This window comes from Dendrobates tinctorius, unplaced genomic scaffold (genome assembly GCF_039654945.1).
Source record: "Dendrobates tinctorius isolate UK_male_01 unplaced genomic scaffold, ASM3965494v1 ptg000135l, whole genome shotgun sequence".
Classification (NCBI taxonomy): domain Eukaryota; kingdom Metazoa; phylum Chordata; class Amphibia; order Anura; family Dendrobatidae; genus Dendrobates; species Dendrobates tinctorius.
This window is the reverse complement of record NW_027361803.1, coordinates 62250-79212: the sequence shown is the minus strand read 5'-3', so window position 1 is coordinate 79212 and position 16963 is coordinate 62250. Positions and strand designations below refer to the sequence as shown.

Genomic DNA, 16963 nt, shown 5'->3' with positions numbered 1-16963 from the left:
ATCAGAGAGTCGAAAAGCGTTACATTTTAATACTAGGACTTCCTCTTAGATTCTGCTGGACTTCACCTGTTTTTTGACAAATTTAAAAAGGTTTTTTCTTATTTTTTAAGGGGATAAGGGGGTTAAAAATAACAAAAGTTGCTATATTCACCCATTGTTGCTCCACCGTTGACTCATCACCGACTGACTTTGTTGACAGGTTGTGGTTGTGGCATCACCATAACCATGCGCTTGACCCTGTGGGGCAAGTTACTGGGCTCCAAGGTCATATTGATGTAGACAGCACAAGACCCCTGAGGCCAGTGTTTGGCTGCAGCCATGACAAACAGTGTAGCTGTGACATCACTGCTGCAGCCTGTCAACAAAGACCAGTGCCGATGGTGGTGAAGTATCTACGGCGCAGCAATGGGTGGGGATAGCAACTTTGTTAATATTAATCTCCAAAAAGTCCATAGCAGGAAAATATGTAATAAGTGAAAACCCCTTTAATATGCCCAATCCATCTATGGTCCCCAACAGTTAGTAATTTTTTTCCTATAATGTGTACAAAAGCCTTAATATCATAATTGATTCTTAAAACAGATATTACAACATATTACCCTTAAAAAAAATCTCTCTCACGTGGACCAAACCAACCAACTGCGTAAATTACAGAAGTGATTTCTAACAAGGAATTCGGTTGATCAATGTGACCATGAAATCAGTAGTTAAGTAGTCCCATTAGGTCATCTGGGTTCTATGATAATACTTCTTGGCTGACAAGATAATCCTAAGTTCTCATCATTGCTTTGAGTTAAAACTGTAATATGAGCACAAGCAAAATTTGGCCCGAGTAAGGAATACTAGCATCCCTCTCTCAGAGATCAATACTTGGAGCCAGACTAAACTCACAATAGGCTGAATATCACAATCAAATTTTGTGATCATAATTTGAACAAGAATATTTCCCCAAAAGGATAACTCGAGACAAAAACTGAAAAATTCGTTCGTGAACACTGTCTTTCCGGAGATCGCCACTCTACCGGTGGCAGCTTGTACTGACATCTGATCATGTCATGCTGCCTGCCCAATGCTTCATGTTACAGCTCCTCGGTTGTGGTGTTTCCGTGGTCGTAAAGGCTTCAGCTGTAGCATAACAGGCAAGTTGGACCCCATGTGACCTCTGGAATGGTAGCATTCAGGCAAGTCTAAGATTACGGATGCAGATCTCCATTGGACCGGCCAAAAAACTGAATTTTTATATTTTGTCCATAATTTTCCTTTAAGTAAAGTTTTTTTTCCTAATTCACTTCAATGTATCTAAGCATGGAAAATACTGTCCCCTTCTAATAATTATAAAAAGGATTTCTCAATAAAATATAATTTTAAAATAAATCAAAAACATCAAAATTACATGCAAATTACAGCCCAAATTTGGCAAATTAAAAAAAACCTCAGATTTGACACATAATATAAATGTACATATTCACGTAAACAACTGAATTTCACATTTTTGGTACAAGTTGAAAAAATCAAAAGCACAGAAAGAAAAATTACAAAGGTTGCATTCATTAAAAATTACATATTGGGTAAAGCTTTGCAACGGAAAGAAAATTAAGGAAGAATTTAATTTGTACATTTTATACAGTTGGCCCAGTTTTCTGTTGGTGAAACTTTTTTTTTTCTTTTGGCAAGTAATAAAAAGGATGAATGGGTTTGCTTGGCAGAACGGCAAAGTAATTATCTGTAAAACACCCGTTTGGCATTGAAGTTAACATTCGGAATACTGAAAACAATTGAACCAAAATGTAATATATACTGTATATAAAAAAAAGTTAAAATTAATATGCGTTCACTTGTTTAACACTCACAATCAATAACAGAGGTGTCATAAGTAACAATTTTCTTTGGCGAATGTTTCTGGACCATACCTGCATACATTTGTACAGAAATGTAGCTGAATACAAGTTATGGAAGAAAGTTTCGGAACACTGGAAATGTCGATGTATACATCCATGATTAAGTCTATTTCTTTGGCAAAAAGTGACATATATATTAACACACACATTTACAAATATTAACTTGACACTAAATAGGAATTTTCCTAATCAGACAGAAAAGCACGTGAACCTTTGGTATTTTTAGCTGTTGATTTTGACTGCCCCAGTCATTTCATAGTTAGTGGAAACAAAAAAATTGTACAAAAATGAACTTTGTTATTGAAGTCTTGAAGCGGAATGGTAAAGCAAATGTCAGCATGCAAGATGTGGATCCGATCAATATCAACATTATTATGGATTATTATGTTACATGCTGAAAATTTGCATATCTCTACCCAGAACTCCTAAGATAAGAATTCACCTTAACCAGCTAAGCTATCTCGCTCTAAGGTGTTACGGTGTGGAAAGGGATATTCCAGCCTATAATGTTAGATCGGTAGGGGTCCAACTGATGACCCATTGCCTCTATGGCCTCATAACTGGAGTTTGAATGGGTTGGTCAAGTAGGTGCATAGCCGTTCCTATCGAATTCTAAGGAAGCAATAGAAATAGCCAAAAAACTCCAGTGATCAGTCCTTTACCAATCCAACCTTTATCAGTAGATTGGTAATGTTTTAGACTGGGGGAACTTCTTTAGAATTGTCATACATTGATGCAATTTGTTTAGTTTGATGCCATAAACGGTACATTACCAACTAAAATATGCTCAGATGTAAAGCATTTTTCATAGAAATGGGACAACTTGTCCTTCACGATACAAGAGGCACCTAGAAGGCGTCTCAGTGATCATTAATTTAGAACCAGCATCGAAGAAATGAAAACCAATATTTACTTTCATTTCTAACCTCTTGGAATCTTACTATTGGAATGATCATTTGTTGTGTGAGGACATGTATTATGGAGAACATCTTATTGAAAAGGGTAGACTTCTACTCTTGTGAGACCAATGGCATCTTGATATCTGTGAACTCTCAATTAGAGTTGCTGTGAATCGATTTGCTCAACTTAATGCATCTGCCACGTCAGTAGTCTGTGGCCACTGGATGGAAGCCCTGAAAACCGCCTCTTGCCTGATGGCATCTGTGGGTCGTCTTTTGGTTAGCCTGTCTAATGCCACGTCCACGCTGCCACGTGACTTACATGGACAGGGTCATGTGAATCGATTCACACCAATTATAGATCCAATGTCTATCACCGTGATAACAATATCTTTAAGGAAGTACCCATTCTTATTGTTAATGTAGGGGAATAGATGGGCATAATTTTCATCCTCAGGCTCCTATTATAACATTATGCTCTACAAGGCCTTATGACTAATTATGTATAATAGCACCAATGGGTAGAGAAATGCAGAAGCAGGGTGAAAATTTCTGAGTGTGAGATTACTCAAAGTGGGAACAGCTATGGTCACTTCCTATAAATTATAAATAAATAGCAAAATGGAAACTCTAAAGATAGTCTTTGGTATTTAACTTTTGAATGATGTACACATGACGGCGGCGAAGGGGGCTGAGAATGTAACAGAATTAAATCTTATCAAAATATGATACGGTGAAAAAGAAATAGGGAGTTTTCCATTGTAACTGTTGAGAGGTGGAAATCACCGATTAGTTTCTGAAATATAGATACCGTATTTTTCGGACTATAAGACGCACTTTTTTCCCAAAAAGTTTTGGGGGGAAAATGGGGGTGCATCTTATAGTCAGAATATACTTACAAATACTGTGGCGGCAGCAGGAGCTGGGCGATTCTGCGGTGATCCAGGTCCAACACTGACGGCGATGATCATACTTCCTTCCCAGGCTGGTGCAGCTGGTTCGGCAGTGGTGCTCTGTGGTGCGGGGGGGGGCTCCGCCGGCATTTTGTGAAAGCCCAGAGGCCCCGCACATCCATTGCTGAGTTGCGGTGGACTCCGGGAAAATGGCTGCCGGGAGCGGCACATGCTCAGATTGAGATCTCAGCAATCTGAGCATGTGCTGCCCCCGTCGGCCGTTTTCCCAGAGGCCACCACATCGCTGAAAAGGATATGCAGGGCCTCCGGGCTTTCACAAGATGCCGGCGGAGCCACCCACAACACAGAGCACCACCACCGAACCTGCCACACCAGCATGGGATAGGATTTCGCGGAGGCCACCGCATTACAGCGATGGAAATGTGAGGCCTTCAGACTCTCACAAGATGTCGGCAGAGTCCGAGGACCACCGCCAAACCTGCCGCACCAGCCTGGGATGGGATTGCCCGGAGGCCACCCCACCTGCCAGGGGTGGGAGTCATATCGCCGGACCACCGAACATCTCCTGTGACTCCACTCCACCAGCGCTGCTAATCCCCCCTCCCCGGGTAAGCTGAATTCGGACTGTAAGATGGACCCCCATTTGACACTAATTTTTTCCCTACTTTTTCTTTTGAAAATTTGGGGTGCGTCTTATAGTTCGAAAAATACAGTACACAGGACACTCATATGTGCACCGATGTAAAGTCAGAAATCTTAGTGATCCTTATTGTCATGTAACTTATTTACAATAATCTTGGAATTATATTAGAAAGGACTTATGATAATTGGGAATTATAAAACATAATAAATTTTCACTTAATTTCGTTCCCCAATTTCGTGCTAATTTCCTAAAAACCTTAAAGTTGGTCAGAGCTCCATTTTTCTGACAGAAAACTCCAAATCTCCTGCATTGACCTACAGTTAAAAGGGTTTTCCTAAACGTTTTCATTTTTCATCATCAATCACGTGCCATACATAGGGTTGGGTTACTCAACTTAGCCACCTATAGGGAGTCTGTCAGCACAAAATGACATTGGCGTGGCCAAACACTTTAGTGTTTCAATCTTGAGAATGGGGTTCCATCGCAACCTATCAGGAATGGAGAGGTGGCCATTACCATGTGGCTTGCCTTTTATTAATTTCCATGGGAACACTGAAAATTACACAGCACTTGCCGTATTTTTTGGACTATAGGACGCACTTTTTTCCCAAAAAATATTTGGGGAAATGGGGTGCTTCTTATAGTCCGAATGTAGCTTACCGGGAGGGCGGCAGCGGCAGGTGTCAATTGATTTTGCAGGCCCTGGGGTGGGAGCAGTGGGTGTTCGGAGGTGCAAAACCACAGTGTAATGACGTGAGTCTCAGGCTGGTAAGAGGGGGTTTTCGGCAGTGCGAGGGTTCCGCCGACATATTGCGAAAGCTCGGAGCCCCTGCAATTCCATGGTTTCAAATGAAGTGGACTCTAGCAAAATGGCCAACAGAGGCGGCGCATGTGCAGATTGATATTTCAGCACTGAGATCTTGTCTCCTGAGATGGAGATATGCGCATGTGCTGCCTTCGGCGACCACTTTCCCGCAGTCCACCACATTGAAACCATGGAAGTGTTGGGGCTTCGGACTTTCACAAAATGTCAGTGGAGATCCTGCACACCGAGCACCGCCAAACACTCCCTCCAACCAGCCTCCTGTAAACCCGCTCCTCCACCGCCGTTGCCCCCTCCCCTCAAAGTAAGCTGAATTTGGGGTGCGTCTTATGATCCAGTGCATCTTATAGTCCGAAAAATACGGTAATTTACTTACGATAGCCAATCATCTGCGGACACCTTTCCATGCCCAGCAGTGTGCCATGGCGACCCATTGAAAAGTAATGTATTTCCCCTTAAATACCTAAATTTAATGTAAAGTCCTTGGCCTAAAATTGACTTTTAATACAGTGATATATGCAAGGGGGAAACAATACAATGAAATGCTAAATTTGAAAAAACATATTTAGTGGTGTTAGAAAAGATAAATAATAGATCAAATTTGGGATTGGGAATGCAATGATAATTAAGCTATGAAAATGAATGAATTTGGGATGACAATAAATATAAAAATTAATCTTTAAAAGTATATCTGTCCTATAGCTAAATTGTTATAAATACCGGCTTTGCCTAAAAAAACAAAATGGCTACCCTTAAAGAGACAGGATACATTTTAAAACAGTAGCTTTTGGCTAGAAATATTTATACAGCAAAGCAACACAGAACAAGCTGAAGGCAAATTCGCGCAAATGTTGAAAAAAAATTATTTGTATTTTTTTTTTTCAGTTAAAAAAAAAAGTAAATTAACCCACTGTAGGCTGCAGCGTATTGCTCAGCAATACGAGTTCCATGGGTCAATACAGATTGTTTCTTCAGCAAAAATATGAAAAACTGTAAACGTTTGGGCTCTATTTCTGCAATTCTTCCCATTTTCAAATAAATAAATTATTTTAAAAAAATAACATAAAAGCAAAAAAAAAACAAAAAAAACAACATACATCGTTTCATTATTAAGCGCACCTTCTCGACTATTACAAAAGCACAACCTAGAACGTATAAAGCTTTTTTTTTTTCTCGAAATCACATTTACTAAAAGAAACAGCGAACCATTTATTACATACGCTATAATAACATTACTCTAAACACTATTATCTATGAGGTATATCTGAGAAAATTCGGTAAGGAAATTGTGCGGTCTACCTGCGTCGCATCGCTACCTATTTTCATATTAAAGCTTTGAAACCGTAAAAATATCAAGTAAAACAATATATACACTGGTAGACATCGACAAGACTCGGGGGCTCCGGGGTTGGAGGAACTTTGGAATTACTGTATTTGTTTTTTGGGTTGTTTTTGCTTCTTTTTTTGTTTTTTGGCTTTTTTATGGTTTCCTTTGAAGGGAAATGAATTCATTACATGTAAAAAAAAAAAAATACTGGTGAAGTTAGCAAAATAGTGACTGGGGGTGAAGAAATTATTTGGGTCAAGCAAGGCACTCATACCTACTAACTAAACTAGTAAACTGGGGGGAAAACATCTGCATAAAAAAATGATTCCCATTATCAAGCACTGACCTTCAATTAATTTGAGGTCACACATGGAAATGCCATTTTGTAATTGCAATTTTTTTTTTATATACCAGACTCTCTAAAATTGTAGGGGGTGAGGGAAGGGGGGGAGTGGTGAACATTTGGTAAAACGGGTAATCAGGCAATAGATGACGATAGCAGTCTCCAATATTTAACATTTTTTAAGTGATTCTGGGGAATTATTTCCATTTAAGTTTTGATACTTGTGAATTTTTTATTCATTTAATATTAAAAAAGAAAAAAATTTCATTTTGATTTGTAATTTTCATTCCTTTTGGAACTGTATGCAAATTAAAATGGGTAACATGGAAAATAGTAGTAATTGGAACATTATATCAATCAATAGTAGTAGTAATAACAATCATAATAAATTATTAATAATAAATTATAGTAATTGTAACATTAAATCAATTATTAGCAGTTATAACATGATATTATTGATAAATTAGTATTGTTATTATTGCTATTTTTATTAACATTGTTGTTAATAATATTTTAATATAATTAATATTTTATTAAAATTATTAATAGTTGTAATAAAATATCATTGTTGAAATATTATAAATAATAATGCTGATTATTATTACAACATAATACATATTATAAGATTCTTATTATTATTATTAATAATAATGTTAATAATATTTAATATCATTCGTATATTATCAACATTATTTATTAATAATAAACCCTATTAGTAATATTAAATTATTGTTATTGTTAACATTGTATTATTATTGCAATTGTAGCATTAAATCAATTAATAGTATTAATAATAATTTATTACTGTTAAATATTATTTTATTATTAGTAGTAATAGTAATAACAATAATAATAATAAAATAGTATTCATAATATTCAAATAGCACAACAGCTAATAAAATAATATCAATAATATTTTTAGAATAATAATAATAACTATTATTATTTTAACAACCAAAATAATTAAATTGTATTAATATTTTTTATTATTATTTTACAATAATAATACTTATTATTAATACTGTTAATTGATTAACATAATAATACTAATAATAATAATTTATTTATGTTATTATTTATTATTAATACTATTCATTAATGTAATAATAATAATAATAAATTTCCATTATTATTTATTTGTATATTTGATGGACCATGGAAGAAATATTGACTCTTTTGTGTTTTTCATTTTTTTTTTGTATTATTTCCAATATTTAAAAATATTGTAAAAATCTGTTCCAGTGGGTATTAGCTTTTCTTCTGCACGTACAACTTTGCTTGATACAAAAAAAAATATATATATGAATCTGTTGGGTTGCTTAGGTATTTATGCATCTTGCTTTCACACAGAATTTTCTTTGGGGTATCCAAGCTACAGCTGTATATATGTAAAATAAAATGGACATCATATGGCGGAAGAACGGCTTAGAGCAATCCGCCGTTCCTTACGCTCAAGTCTCACGCCCAAGGAGAGAGGAATCTTGAAAAACGGAGCAGATGCTAGCAGTAGACCGCACAAGCGAAACAAATCTTTGGTATCTTTGGTATCATCAACACGATTTAAGTTACAAAAGGAAAAAAGTCAGTGAGGTAGCCGATTTTGGGTTCTCACTAGGAATAGATTTCTTTTTTTTTTCTTATAACACACATAGTTCATTCTTGGAAGCAGCTAGTTTACGGGGTTTTTTCTCTCTCTCTCTTTTGTATTTTTTTGGTTTGGAATGTTTTTTTTTTTTGCATTTCTTGTTTCCCTCGAGCTTATAGAAGAAGCAGGAAAATTAAAGAGTTTTCTGAAAACGAAATCTTTGGTGAAGAAAAAAAAGAGTGGCGTCGTTTTTATTGTTTTCCAAGTTTTGCAACTTTCAAGCCGCGATCCACGCTCGTCTACGAACATCAGCTGTTCTGGTCAAACAAAATAATTTAGTGCTTCAGTAGTATTTTTGAATAGAAAATATAAACTATACAAGCGCACCTTCTCCGAGGAAGCGGAACAATAAATTAAATAAATAACTCAAAATAATGCCCCCCCCCAAAAAAAAAATATTTTTTTCCCCCATTTGCTAACAAAATAGTAGAATACTTAAATTAATTACAGATCATAAAAAAAAGACAGTGTAAAAGTAAATACCATTTTTTTGGAAAACTTTTTCATTCTTTTTGTAACCTGCATTGTCCCTGTGTGTAACAGAAGTTAAGTACTTTAGAAAATGTGATATAATACAACAAAAAAAAGCATCTTTGATACTTTTTTTTTACAATTTTCACTTATTTTAAGATGAAAATTAGCCAAAACACAATTACAGAAAAATTTCAATACATTTTACAAAAAAAAAAAAAGAACAAATTATGTTACTTACTATATACCATTTTGGAGTCATGGGGGGAACAAGATTTAAAATATTGGGTAATTAATTAAATTATAATAAATTAAATATTACATCAATTTTAATAAATAAATACAAGCCAATGTAACCAATAAATTGTTTTCAAAACCTAAAAAATATTTTTTTTTTCTGACAAGCAATTAATATTTCTTTTTTTTTTTTACACTACGTAGGGTCTTTCCAGATTTCAAACACTTTGTCTGTAATTCTGTAATGCAGAAAGGACTGTAGATTTCTATAACACAAGCAGATTTGAGCGTTGTTGTTTTTTTTTTTTCGTTTTTTTTTCCTGCTCTTTTAGTTATTGTCAGGTCTTTGGATTTAGCTGTTGTTAACGAAGATTTAAATAAAGCTATTCAACCATATGAAATAAACACATTCCTTTGTTCTTTCGAGGATAATAAAACAATACCCAAGATTTCTTGAAAGTTGAACTCATCTTGGCTGTGCCCATGATATTAACTGCCAGGCTTTGCGTAAGATGTTGGGATACAAGACATGGTTAAGGGAACACTCCAGGAAAAGAATAAAAAAACAAAACATTAAACTTGGGTGTAGGAACAGCAAGGGAGGAGCAAGACTTATCGTTGGTGTTCTGTGTAGTTCTCAGTACTGCCCCGCCCCCTCGGAACCTGCCCAAGGTATAACATCAGCTACAGTGTTCCTTAAAGTATTAATCATATAATTCATGCCCACAGTGTATTTACTGGCATTGTGACATCTTAGATTTTTTTTCAAAATTTTGCATTTTTGTAAAATATAGTAAAAAAAAAAAAAAATTACAATGATCTATTCAGATTAACATTTGAACATCTCAAACTTTTCATTGGACATTTATAATTAATGGATAATAATTATTAAGAAAAAAAACAATCTGTAAATCTGAAATGAAAAAAAAAAAAATTTGATTGTAAAATTTTCCATCCGTCTGTTAGAAATATGAAAAATGTTGTTAATGAAAATAAAATAAAATTGAACTGATTTTGGTGTATTTACCATTACCACCATTTTTTTTTCAGCAAGTAACACTATTTTGTGGATGGAAGGCATTTTGGTTATGGAGTTAGCAAATTTGGCACAGGTCAGCTATTTTGTGAGCTAGGCAATATTTAGCCTATCACATGGTCAGATACTGGTGCCCACATGGGCTATAACATGTGATCAGTGATCACATAATCATCCCAGTCACAAAAATAGCTGCCATCAATGAGTTTCTACAACCGGGGCTTGTTCTTACGAACAAGACTCTTCTTTACTATCCCAACATCTTAGGCTCCATATCTATGGTCATGAGTTATTCTAAGCGGAAATATACACTGTGTAATGTGGAAGAAACCAGTTTCTTTGATCAAGAAGACAAAAGTACCACTAACAAAGCTTACTGATGGCACTGGAAACCATTAAGCCATGCAAGAAGACAAATATGAACTGAAAACAAAAAGTTGTGAGAACTCATCTTTGGTATTGCAGCTGTTGAGGTTCATGTCGGTCAATTCCTTGTTCTTTGAAAAAACTGCATAGGCACAAAATAAAGACAATCTTCAACTTTAAGAGGACTAAGTTGTTAGATGAAGCAGCGAGCACATACTGTAGATTTATTTTATTTTTTTCGGTCGCATTTTTTTTTTCCTTCCAACCCTTTGTAAACCCCTATTTCAGAGACCTGCTTCCTAAGGTGTGTAAGATGTCTATCCAAACACAGTGTGTTGATACTTTTCCTGACGTGCTTCCTTTCTTTCGATGGAACAGTTTTTTTTTGTTTCAGAAGAATTAGGTGCAGAAAAAAGTTTCTTTGGTTTCGATTAAGTAGTACATAAAAAAAACAGTCTCAAGTGTCTTTAAAGGAATATTATAGCCTTTGGCTTTAGCTTTGGAACACAGACTCGAGTTTTCAAGGACAGGGCCATCCACTGGTAAAACGCCAACACAAAATATTGAAACGTTGGATTTTGTTTTGAAGAATGTCTACCAAACAGGAAAGGATGGGGGTCCACAGAGACATTGAATATTTTTGGTTTTTCTGTAGAGTAAACTTCCGAAAGGAAAAAAAAAACACAAAACGTAAACTGGAGGAGGGTAAGCTATCTGGTTTTCTGAAGTAATCACAGTATGTTTAGGCTGTAAAACTTTTTTGTTTTACTTTTTCTTTGGTTAGTCATGGTTTTGGTTCTTTGGTGTGTGCGGTACCTTCTTTTCCAGATAGGATGAAAGTAAACGAAGGACATATATGAAAGACGGTTTCGGTGGCACGGAGTCTTGTACTTAGACCTGACACGATCAGGTAAAACAAATGAAAAGAAAAAAAAATAATATTTGAGTTATCTATCCATCTCTATTAAATAGACAGACAAAAAATAACTAAAATATACTATTGGAATTATGGAAAATTAAAAAAAATAATAATTATAATGATTAAAAAGAAGGAATAAAATCTATCTGTGCAGTTAAGATGTCTCCTGAGTAACTATTGTATCCTACATAAAAAATACATGAATTGTGTAAAGGATTATATACTAAGGAAATTAAACTTGCGGCAGCGAATATTTCTTGGATTTCTATAAATGAACGTCCTTTTGTGCTTAACACTGTACTTTTGCAATTGTACTTGTGTGGATTGAGAGAATTGGCTGAAAATAATATGGCTGTAAGATGGACCTTAACAAATAAAACCGTAAGATAAAATGAAAAAAAAATAAATAAATAAAAAATAGGACATGAAAGTAAATTAAAAACATAAAAATAAGTCTTAGAATTTTTGACATTGTGCTCAATTATGGTCTTTGTGTAGGATTGATCGAAGAGATGTTTTTGTAGAACTCTTGTGCTATGGATAGAGTTGGATGACAACCAGTATTGTGTTTTGCTGGCTCGCATGTTAAACCCGATGTCATGGCCTGATGGGCATGAGACTCGTTGTAATGAGATGTGTGTTACTTGGGATTTCCATTGAATGTCAAGATTTAGACTGCTTGGAAGATGCGAATTGGTTTGCTGACCAGATGGACTCTCTTTATCACATCCATAGTTCCCAACGGCAGATGACGGTTGCTAGTCACAACATGGGGATCCCACGTGAACATTTTGATTTTTCCATTTGAGCCAAGAAGGATTTTTCACAAATACGCAGATTATCACCAGTGAATGGCCCCACTAATAACAACAAAAATATATTATATATATCCTCTGTTCTCTCTCTTTTTTATTTGGTAGAGTTGAGTTGTGCCCACTAAGAAGCCATTATCCCTCTCATGCTTTGGTACAAGTGCTGGAGTTTGATGAACTTCCCCCTGTACTTAAATCGTCCTGCCATTTTTCCAGGCTCCGTCTTCTGGCGTTCATGAAGAAGTTACTGACGGTAGTGAGTTCCAAGCCCAACTGCTGAGAAATTGTGATTTGCATTTCTTTGGACGGGCGCTTGTTTTCTTTAAAGATGGCAAAAAGTGTTCTTCTTTGGAGATCTGTGAAAACTAGGCGGGATTTCTTCTGTGAGTTGTTTCGGTCTTTGTTCGGTTCTTGCTCTTTGCGTTTACATGCTTTGAGAACAAGAAGAAAAAAAAATGAAAGGATTAATCTTTCAGTAATCCCTGGGATGACTAATAACTAAAGCTATATTATAACCACAGATACAAAATATTGGGAACTAAGAAAAATAGGATTTTTTGATAAATCTTTAATTTCCTGGAAGGTTATACTATATATAGAGAGGATGATGGTCAAAAAGCTCCAGGGAGACTTACAGTTCCTTCACATTCAGAAGAATTTTGGACTACTATAAAAGAATGGAAAAGTATAGCCAGGTCTAAATGAAGAGCTATAGAAGACCAATCAAAGAAATAAAAAAATGTAAGAAAATTACAAAAACACCCAAAGTCTCGAACAAGCTAAAAACAATACAAAACTATTTCAGAAATAATACAAGTAGTTTGTTAAAGGGTATGTACCAAGATTAGATGTCTCCCCCTTAACCATAGGGTATAGAATAACTTTTAGATTGCTTGGTGTTCAACCACTGGGACCCCACAGAACCCGAGAACGGGGCTGGTCTCAGGACTCCTAATAAAAATTGATGGAGCCGAGATGTGTATGCTCGACCTCTTGAGAGCCCAGTTCTCAGAATCAGTGGGGGTCCCAGTGATCAGACCCCCAGTGATCGGGAAGTTTTGTCCTATCCAAGGGATAGGGGGTAATTTCTAATCTTGGTAAATATAGAAATATTTGACTGCTTTCCTCTTGGCCAAAAATATCCACCTTTTCACATATAACACTAGTTATTGGTTATGAAACAATAGAACTCAATTTATTGGCAACTTTAAATTATTTTAAGTTTTCGACCAAGGGGATTTTTTGTAGGTTTTTGTGACTTAATTTTTTTTTTTGTTACTAAACCAATGGAATCTGACGGGAAGTGATGAAATCAGTGATAGCATGGTCTACGAACAACATTCTACATACAATTTGCTTGGGTTACTCTAACCTAGCAGTCGTACACTGGACACAGAACAAGTGTGCACACCACACCACATGACATCACATTATGAAAATAATGAACTTTAGCAGTAGAGTAAGTAAATTGCTCCTAACAGCTAACTCATACAAGATGATCATGAGCTGTAGATTAAACTATTAAAACCCCAAGACCAAAATATCACACCTCTAGTTTGCCAGGGGCAATCATTGACCACTGGTTTAATTCATTCATCCCAAGATGGACTCAGACAAGAGTGATTAATGATTGTGGAGGTTTTGGTTATACACGTTTAGGGCTCTTTTGAGGCCAAGTTATGGTAGGTCTTATATAAATAGACCTGCAGGGTTACAAATTACAAACAAACCTGTAGTCATGTGTTACGCTCTTCCATTGTTCTCTATTCTTACACAGTGGATAAAAATGAGAAAAATGTTTGAAGATTTGATATCACCAACTAGAAAGACCGATATTGAATATTTTCCATCAACGATTCATCCAGTGGTGATCATTCACAGAAAAAAATCCAACATACCCAACCAGCATTTTGAGTGACTACAAACGTTCGCAGGTAAATCGTCTGTCAAAACAAGTGATCTTGTTTCAACAATCCAGCCGATAATCCTCCATTGTGACGATCAAAATAGTACTTGTCATCTTAGATTTATCTAATGTGCATGATGTGAAAGGGCTGGTCATTGGCCGAAAAAAGCCAACATGCCCAACAAGTGCTTTGAGCGATTACGAAAGATCAATGGTCAATCATCAGTTGAAATAAATGATCGTCTATTTCACCAAATCGGCAGATGATCTTCCATCATGAACAAAATAACCCATTTCATTCTAGATTAATGTCATGAGCATGATGATGCCAGATCTGATCATTGGCCGGAAAAATCCAACACACGCAATCTGCATTTTAAATGATTATGAACATTAAACGGTCAATCGTGGGTCAAAACAAATAATCTTCAGCATTGCCGAATTAGCCGATGAGCTTCCATTATGGTCCATTTCATTTGACATTTATCTAATGTGTGAAAGCTCCCTTAGTAATAAGTGTAGGCAGAGGGAGTGAAGTAACACATGACTGCAGGATCAGACTACAAAGGATTTATTTGTAGTCTGTAACCATGGAGATACATACCGGTAATCAGCATTGCATCTTTATACTCAAAATTATGGAAGATTTTTTTTTTTGCTTCATTTCTTGAAATTTTACATTCTTTGGTGCAATAAAAAGTTTCTAGAGAGGTGAAAAAATCTGTATCCTTGACATATTTTCAATACAGCGCACACAGACATAAGCATCCTGACGCGGAATCCTGCTTTTAGTGCTTTGCTGAACTCCACCAGTTTATTTTTATCAGGCATTTCGGTAATTCAGCTGGAATATGGGGAAGGAAGAGCTTTCAGCCTCTTAGAAATGCTCTTTATGGCTGTTAGTGGATCTCTCGCAAGAAGTATACGTTATATAAAGCAGACATATATATAGAGACCAAAGGGATCCAATGACTAATGGACTCTTTTATGTCCTTAAAAGCAGAACTTTGTAGGAAAATGAGAATCTCTAACTGCCGGCACTTGCTAAGGCCGACCACGAAGCCACGATAAAGGACAGAAACTGCGGAAAGGTAAAAGGAAAAAAAAAAAGGGAAATAAAATTGTCCCCATGTTCTCCTCTTCAATGTATTAGTCGCTTATATTGGTACGTGGGTGACAGCCCTTATAGGAGACGGCCATTATAGGGACCTCATAGGGTCGGTATGGTGCACAGATGACCATTATTGCACCATTGGAAGACGATGTGAACATTTTTTTTTTATTTTGCCATGGTTTTACCACAATTTTGGTGCAGACCACGTGATACCGGCTGATGTGTATATATGACTTCACCCCAACTTGGAGGTTTCCCACCCCGCAACCAGGAATCCTTCCCGCAATGTAAGACATAGTTGCCCGGATTTTGGGAAACAATGAAAAGTGAATGTAAACGCCATTCAAAAGAGGATGTTCCCATCTGGATTTTAATATTCTGGTGGAACCTAAAAGTCTGCATTTTAGTAATAGAGATGTTGGTAAGTGTGTGTGTGATTGGTATAAATATATATTAAGTAAAACATGTGCAACAATTCTTAAAATAACCACACGATCATCCAAAACCATCTTTGTCGCCCATAGCAACCAATTAGAGAGTAGCTTACATCTAAGTAATCTGCTTTTGAAAAATGAAAGCGACGTTGCGATTGGTTGCTATCGGCAACAAAGATGGCCTGTACTAAATCTTCCCTGTGGCGCACTTAGTGCCAGTCTTTATTGTCCATAACAACCAATCACATTGTTGCTTTCATTTTTCAAGAGCGGAGTGTGGAAATGAAAGCTGCACTCTGATTGGTTGCTATAGGCAACAAAGACAGTTTATACTATATCTTCCCTTTGGTGCACTCAGCACTATTCTTTATTGTCCGTAGAAACAAATAACAGCGTGATGGTTGCTATGGACCGCAAAGATAGTCTTTTTTTTTATAAACCTGCACTGAAATTCTAGTTGATGGGGTGAGATTTATGAGAATTGTCTAAAAAAAAAAAAACCTCTGTTGCCCATAACAACCAACAACAGGTCAACTTTTATTTTTCGGGAGCAGAATATGAAAGCTAGGGGTCACCAGCATGGGGCACAGGCTGTTCACTAGCCCAAGCCTACCAGGAGACTGGACACCCGGTCATTGGCAAACAGCGTGACTATGTGCTAGATGATTTCGGAGAGATTTGACCCAATAATGCCGCGACAATTGCCAGCCATCATGCCCCATCCAAAAACAAAACAAAACATATAAACCAAATACAAAAGCCTGGTAGTAGAAGAACGAGCACTTACAGGATTTCATGAAACTGGAGAATTCTGGAGCTGCGTAGTAACATCAAGTATAAATATGGAAAGAAAAAAAAAATAGAATTAAACTGTGTAGTAATGTGAATATATTACATTTTAATGTACATGATAAATTATGATGGGTGGAAATCTGTCACTTTGGGCAATGTCAGATCCCAAAATAATAAATAATCCCCAACCCATAGAATATAGGATAAGTTACCGATCGTGGGGTGCTCCGACCTCTGGGGCCCAAGAATGGGGCTCTGAAACCGAAGAATCAGCTCGGCAGAGCCACGTGATGAATGAATCAGGTCAACCTCCGCAGAACCGCGTCCTGAATCAGGCCTCCTTCACACTCCGCGTTTCCAATACGTGCAGCATCCGTTTTTTTC

At 36.3% G+C, this 16963-nt stretch overlaps 1 long non-coding RNA gene across 1 annotated transcript; it reads right to left on the bottom strand.

Moving 5' to 3' along the window:
* Window positions 1-9493: 9493 nt before the first annotated feature.
* LOC141048355 (uncharacterized) lies at window positions 9494-16644 on the bottom strand. Its single transcript, XR_012220039.1, has 2 exons — window positions 16575-16644; window positions 9494-12764 (listed from the first exon to the last, which is right to left on the bottom strand). It is a non-coding gene; the product is annotated as an uncharacterized lncRNA (long non-coding RNA).
* Window positions 16645-16963: the final 319 nt, after the last annotated feature.